This window comes from Musca domestica, unplaced genomic scaffold, assembly GCF_030504385.1.
Source record: "Musca domestica strain aabys unplaced genomic scaffold, Musca_domestica.polishedcontigs.V.1.1 19, whole genome shotgun sequence".
Taxonomy (NCBI): Eukaryota; Metazoa; Arthropoda; class Insecta; order Diptera; family Muscidae; genus Musca; species Musca domestica.
The window spans coordinates 10,932,729-10,940,484 of record NW_026712245.1 but is presented as its reverse complement, the minus strand read 5'-3'; positions in this window follow the sequence as shown (position 1 = coordinate 10,940,484).

Here is a 7,756-nt window from a genome sequence, read left to right as displayed (position 1 = left end):
ATTACGAATGTGAGAGACTTAAACGCCAAATGGGATGAAACATATATATGGAAGCTATAGCGGTATGTAAACGGATTTTCACCAAATTTGATGTACTTGCTTCTAGACTGAATTAGGTTGGATATGCCAGGACATTTGGACTTATAATGACCATTTAGTGCACAATTAACCCAAAATCGGTTGAAGATATATATGGGAGCTATATCTAAATTTGAACCGATTCTCAACAATTTCAATAGGATTCGTCCTTGGGCCAAACAAATATTGTTTGGAAAATTTCATCTCAATCGGTTAATTATTGCAACCTGCATTAGTCCTACGGACAGTAGGACTGACATGTATAAATCGACTCAGATAGTGATTCTATGAAGGTCCTCAAAAGTAACTATGGGTCTATCTCGCTTCCTTCTCCATCATACAAACAAAGACATAATACCCTTACCACTATGGGGTGTATGTTAAAATTGAAGTACATTAGAATATACTCGATTTCGTGCAAATGTTTCTCCCACTCGAGCAAAGCATGCTAATACTTATTCGGGCGACAGCGAGAAACAAAGATTGCTCTTTCGTGTACTCTTTTTCTTATTTTTCTATAGCTCTGAATAGCAAAATCGTTTTGTATTTAGGATTACGAGTTGTAAATAATACTTCATATTTCAAACTTCATTTAAAGATAATGGGTTTGTAGGTCGGTTTGTAAGTATTTACTTGGTTATACAAATATTTACTGGGGAAAAATGTTGTACGAATTGCAATTAAGAGGTTACTTTACCCTGCCTTTTATGGTTGCACTATGACCTAATGTTTTTCAAGAGCTTGTTATCATTTTAACCCTTATGGCTCATTATTCGTTTGATGTTCGGTGCGAACCAATGTACGATGCTTGAGGCACTGATGCTGAGCTATGATTATTGTTGTTGTTTCTGTTGTTGTTTCATTCGATGATTGTTTGTTTTTATTATTTCTAGACATTTAAACATCATTAAATGTGTCTGAACTCACATAAATATCACCATTAAAACTTACAGGCATTAAAAAGCGATTGAAGTTACAAGCGTCACAGCAACAACAACAACTACTACTATCGCTTTTGAAAAAATGGGATCACTTCAAGTGAATTGGTGTAAAGAATTGAGAAATCAAAACAAAATATTTCAAGAAAGATATTATGAAGTCGTTTGATACTGTGTGTGTTTTTTTTTTTTGCAAACTTAAGACACAACAAATCTATTTACAAAAAATTAATTATTTATAAATAATACACACCAAATAGTCTTGGTAACACCGCAGGACCTTTCTTTTAATGAAGTTTAACTCTTGAAAGTTTTAAAATTTTATTGCATAAAAATAATCCGGCCTCATTCCATTGATTAAAAAAAATTAAAAAATCAAAACGTGCTGGTAGTTGGCAATAGACGTTGTGGTGACTTTTTGCAAGAAATGAGTATAATTCTCATTGACTTGAGAATATTCGATAATTAAATAGCTTTCTTTTCACCAAGGTTACCATATCAAAAAGCGATCAGTCAATGTTGCAAATCAGTCAATTCGTTTTGAAAAACATGTCATTTTTTTAACAAGTTTCAAAGTCTGATATACATATTGCGACGAGTCAGATATGGAATATATCGACTACTTTCTCCACTATATTTAAGGTATTTTTTAGAAAATTCAGAATTTTTTTTAAATATGTATCACAAGAGAATCTGATACTTATTTCGCATTTTATGAGCGTTATAGCTATTCAAGATTTTAAGCATTTGTGAGGTAGGTATTTGGAGGAGTGGTCCGATATATCCAATTTTCACACCAAATAATGTGTTGATAGACCTCAATTTGACTATCATGTGCCGAGGTTGAAAAGAAACGGATGTTCACTTCGTATTTTATAAGCGTTATGGGTATTGATGTACCAAGAGGAGTGGACCAATACTGCTAATTTAAGAAATCGATTTGTGTTTGATAATAATTTTGGCCCAAACCGGATATCAAACAATTTGCCAGCAGTTTCGCAAATATTTTTTGTAAATCCTGAAAATGTCAAAAGAATCCACCTGCTTAAAAATGCCTATCGTTACTCTAGCTGAAAATGGGACTGGAAACTACTTGCAAATAATTTTTTTCAATCCTGAGGGTTTTTTGGTAAGACTACGCAGTTTTTTTCTGCGTCCAAAAGAGGCTGGAAAAATAACTATTCAAAAATGTTAAAAAAAAATTCAGATCTCATAGTGTTCATAATATTTTTACAAATTTACGACTTCAAAGAACTTAAAAAACTTAATTTTCTTTGTGAAGAGCCAATCCTGTTCCCAGAAACCAATACTTGTTGCAAAAAATTTAAACAACTTCATCGAAGAAGTAGACATTTCGATCCTTCGGTTTTGCCCAATCTGTTAAAATTCGATTTTGACTTTTCATGTCAAGCAGATGAAAAGATCGACTGTTCGACTTTTTGGACGGTTTTATTATAAATGCTATTTGCTTCATACGAGGCAAATGAAAAATCTACCAAAAATGTGTTGTCTCAGAATTGAAAATTGATTACAAAAAGTCGGTTTTACGAATGAAACTACACGAAAAAAATTCATTTCGATTTTTGACTTTGCAACACCAAAAGTCGACTAGTCGATTAAGCGAAACTCGACTTACCTATTCCTAATTAAGGTATTTCAACTAGATAAGGGGCAAAATAACTAATAAAATATAAATTACTCAGGGAACGTCATATTATAATTCTTCAAACATACATAGTACTTTTTTAACCTTTAGAAGATCTTCCACCCATATCTATAACGATTACATAATCTATGAAGAATTTATAAACGACTTTCGACATAGTATAATGCCAATAAAAGATTCTCAATCAATAGAAGAAAATCCTTTCATCTATAAAAGATGTACTGTCTAGAATATAAAAAGCTATTGTATCTACAAAAGTTCTCAATAAGAACTTTTAACTATGAACCAAAAAGAATAATTTAATCTGTTACTTATTATTTTGTTATATATATATAAAAATTTCCTTATATCGCAATGTTATCTCATATCGTGCTACACTTCTCTTTCTTCATCTTTACCAGCCAGCAGCTTGACATATCGAATGTAGAACATTTATCCATTAATTTACAATTTTAAAATCTACGAATTCATTTACATACCTACAAACGATACATTCAGACATGAAATGGAAATGAAGGCATTTGCAATAACTTCCGTATACGAGATAGCAACAACACCCGCCACCGCCGCCGCCATTATCGCATGTCTCGAAAGTCTAGACAAATTGACCACGAATTACTTTCACGATGTTGTTGTGGCTGCTGTTGCTACTGTTGGGCGATCGTAAGTGATCGTAAATAAAAAATGCATTGCAAAAAATAAAATAAACTCACACACACACACAACCACATTGTATCTCAACATGTCACAGTGTCACATTTTGCTTTGGCAGAAACGTCATTTCGTTGGAACAGATGAAAAACATTAATTATTGCAGGTCAGCATCCAACATCAGCAATGCTCAGTCATTCAGTGGCAACAGCAACTGCCGCATCACGCTCACACACACACACGCACGCGACAGCAACAATCGTTACTACTACCAATGGGGAAGCAGTTGATGAGGAGGCATCTTCAAATTATGATCGACAACAAATAGAACATACTCTCGCACACACACACACATTTATAAATACATAAATACTTAGCCATCTAGAATGCCAAGAAAAAGACATAATTTATATTAATTTCCCTCTTGGGCGGGTGAACAATTTTTGCTGGTATTTACACATTTTATTTATTGTGGAGTGCATGGGAATAGGGTTACCAAAGGCATTTTCATGATAGACGAAGGGATACAAGACTGAGTAGAAGGGTTGTAATTACGACAACAAAGTAGTTGATGGGTGGTCCTGGCCCTTTTCGAAATGGGAAATTTTTAGCAATTTTGGATCATTTTGCTTTATGGAGTCCATTTTTGCCTTTTGGTCTACACCCGCCAAATGATAATTACCAAATGTAATCTAATTAAATAAAATGTTAATTGCAATGGGGTCAGCAGATATCAGTGTTAAATTTTTGCACAAGATCAAGTACGGTTTAAATCTTTTAAGTGCTTCAGAAACTCAATGTACTATTATGTTGGTATATGCTGAAAAATGAAGTAATATTCATAGAAAATATAAAAATAGCCGTTTGTAACACTCCTAAATATTCGTCTTAGACCCCATAAAATATATATATTCATAATTAGTATAACATACTAAAACGATTTAACGATGTCCGTCTGTTGAAATCGTGACGCTTTGAAATTTGGCACGATAGTTTGAATTGTGTCTAGAATAGTTGGTATTGAAAATAAGATATATCGGTCCACGTTTTCGTATAACACCATACAATAGTACCACCCGATATGCAGGGTAGGATAAAAAAACTGCAACAAAGTCAAATGCCATCATTTTTGTTTATTTTTTAATTTTATTGAATGAAAGCAAAAAATATCCGAAATAGCATCAAATTGTAGAATAAGTTTAGATTTGTTCGAATTGGTCACCTTTGGAATTGGTCAAATGGCCAATGAAACCTTCACACGCTGCTGGTGTTGTTCTGCGGTATTTTGATCCATTCCCGGCGAAGCGTTTGCTTGAGGTTATAGACACTTTGGTATTTTTATACCCTCCACATTGGAGAGGAGGGTATATTAACTTTGTCATTCCGTTTGTAACATAATCAGCATCAAATTCTAAGACGATTTAACGATGTCCATCTGTCTGTCCGTCGATACAGCCCACATTATTTGACGTAGAGCGTCAAAATTTAGCAGAATAATTTGTATTATGTCTAGGATGGTTGGTATTAAAATGAGATATATCGGTCCACGTTTTGGTATAGTCCCCATATAACGGTACCTCCCGAAATTCGGTATTTCCCACGAATATGTCTAGAAATTGGTATTTGTGGGTAATAATTGATTCTAGTATTTCCATTACCCTAAGGTGGAGGATATTAAAAATTCGGCCCGGCCGAACTTAATGTTTTTTTACTTGCTTAGTCCTAACCTTGCTTTCTAAAATACTTCAGACACAATTGTCCAACGGATTGGTATACGGAGATTTTGGTGGCTGGAAACAAAGCGAGGAACCTCATTCTCTTGTGTGGCGCATGCTGAGGGCGATGAGGCTGGAGTGGAGTCCTGTTGGAATGTCCAAGGTTTGCGGCCAAAATGTTTACGTGCCCAAGGCCACCCTCCAGAATATTTTCACCATAATATTCGGCATTTATTCTGACGACACGGTCGATTAATACGAGCGGAGAGCGACCATCGGCTGTTATGGCGGCCAACACCATCACCATGGCAGGCGCTTGAATTCTGGAGGCCAGCCGAAGGTGCACAGTTTCAGCTGACCACTTTGGCAAGTAAACACGATTATTTTGTTTGTTTATAAACTGCTGGACAACGAATGTTTTCTCATTGGAGAAAACCAAATTCGGCAGTCCACCACTTTCGGCCAAGTTCTTTTGAGTCTATTTTCTTTCTGTTGCGTTGTAAGTTCTTGGACTTTTTGGAATTTCAATGGCTTTACCCCGAGCATATTTCTCAGTATTTGTCGAATGGAATACTGCGATATGTTCAGCTCGCGATCCATTTTTCGGCCACTGCGACGCGGGTTTCGATCAAGTCGCTTCTTTACTTTTCGAACCATTTTTGCTGATGTTGCTGTTTTCTTCCGTCCACTTCCTTGACGTCGGGATACGCTACCAGTATCACGGTAACGAGCGATGGTACGAGACACAAAAGATTTATTCACATTTAAATGCTGGAGTGCTCTAACGATAGCAACTTGTGGTTTTCCAGGCAAATATAAATAAATCACACTATCACGCTTGAATTGTAACACGATAAACTTTTTTCTGGGAAATTCTCACCAAAATGCTTTTGTACGCTTGTAAACAATATTCAAGCTGTCACTGGAATAATTTTAACAGCTGTCGGACGAGGAGCTTTGAAATGACAGCTGTCTGAAGTTGGTTGCAGTTTTTTCATCTCACCCTGTATACAATAGGAAGTAGTAAGTAAAATAATTTAAAATATGCTCAAAGTTTGGTAACCCTGCCTAAGATAAAAATCCCATCCAACTTGATCATTAGTCCAGGGGGAACAACAAATCTTGGTACAAAATGGCAACTTCAAATACAAAAGCATACATCTCTTATTTTTATAAATTGTTTTTGAAGAGTAAAGACGTACAGTGAGATGATGACTACTTCGGTTAAGAGCAGGTGATCGCCTGCTTCCCCTTCATACAATAGGGGCAACAATAACAACAGTCACAACAACTTCAATAATAAGTGACGTATTTGTAAGATTTGAATGTTCATTCTATGCCGACAGTTGACCCTCATGACATCCGACACAATTGCCAATACTTAGACAACGGATTTTTTATGGTCCACTTACATTACGGTTATGTGCTACTCTATTCCTAATCTCACAGATACTCCCTGAAATTGTTGTTGCAAAATTAATAGTTTGCACTGCTCGTTGCTCATCATTTTGGTTTGGTCGTTCGTCCATTATTCAATTCGTTTTTCCCACTTTTGGCAATGGACCAAAATTTGTTCCACACGTGTGTGAATGTGTTCGTTCGCCTGGCTGTCTCAAACTGCAGGAGTCCAAAGTGCGTGAGTGTGTGTGTCTGTTGGTGTTCTGGAAACATTTCCGTATGTAACAGTTGTAACAGAATTTTGTGCGTCTATTTTTAAAGCAGCAGTGACAGTCAATTGCAATTGCACATTTGTGGTGGTCATAGCCAAAAAAAAGTGAGAGGGAGAAGGAGAAGGAGAGAGGAACACCGAGCCTACCTCAGTGACATGAAGTGCAAACTAACAAACTTCAGACATAAACAGGAGGCATACAACTTAAACGGACGGACACTTGGTCGAGAGCATACACAAATCGTCGAAAGCACTTGAGATTCAGATCGAAATCATAACAAATGTTGAAGCAGAAGAAGAACATAAGAACTGAAACAACAACAACAACGAAACGAAACACTCGAGTAGTCAAAAGAAATATTTATTACGATCACTTTACTCGTCGTAGTCGTCGCTGTTTGGACTATGTACGGTTGCTGCTGCAGGGGAGGTATGATCGGTGTGGTAAATATATGTTTACCAATAAATAGTAATTCTATGTTTTTAATAAAATATGTGTTTTGTATATCTATCTAAAAAATAAACCTTGGAATCAATATTAATAAAAGAGTAAGTAATTGACTGATTGACTTAATGATTCATCAACGCCCAGACGAAACCGCTCATGGTAGAATTGAAATTGAAATTTTGGGTGAGGGTCACTCTTGGTCTAAAAGTATTAAAAGGCACTAAATATTGTCCTCTTTGTGTTTGGGGAAGCAGTAGAGCTGGAACTCTCTACTTTGTAATGATGGAGTGTATGATAGATGCACCGAAAGATTTTTGGAAATTCACACTATAAGTGTACGAAAAGTACTAAAATGTTGGAATGGGAGTCAAGGTTGAGGAGTAGAATCGATACAAGGAGGTAGTTTTGAAAGTGTGTACTGATGTATGCGAAAAGTACTAAACTGTACTAAATTAAGTACAATTTGAATTGGGAGGAACGGATGAAACTCGAATCCTGAAAATTCAAATTAACATTACTGGCGGAGTGTAGGATTGGGATATAGAGAAAGATTTCGGAATGCGTACTTATGTGCACGAAAAGAACTAAATT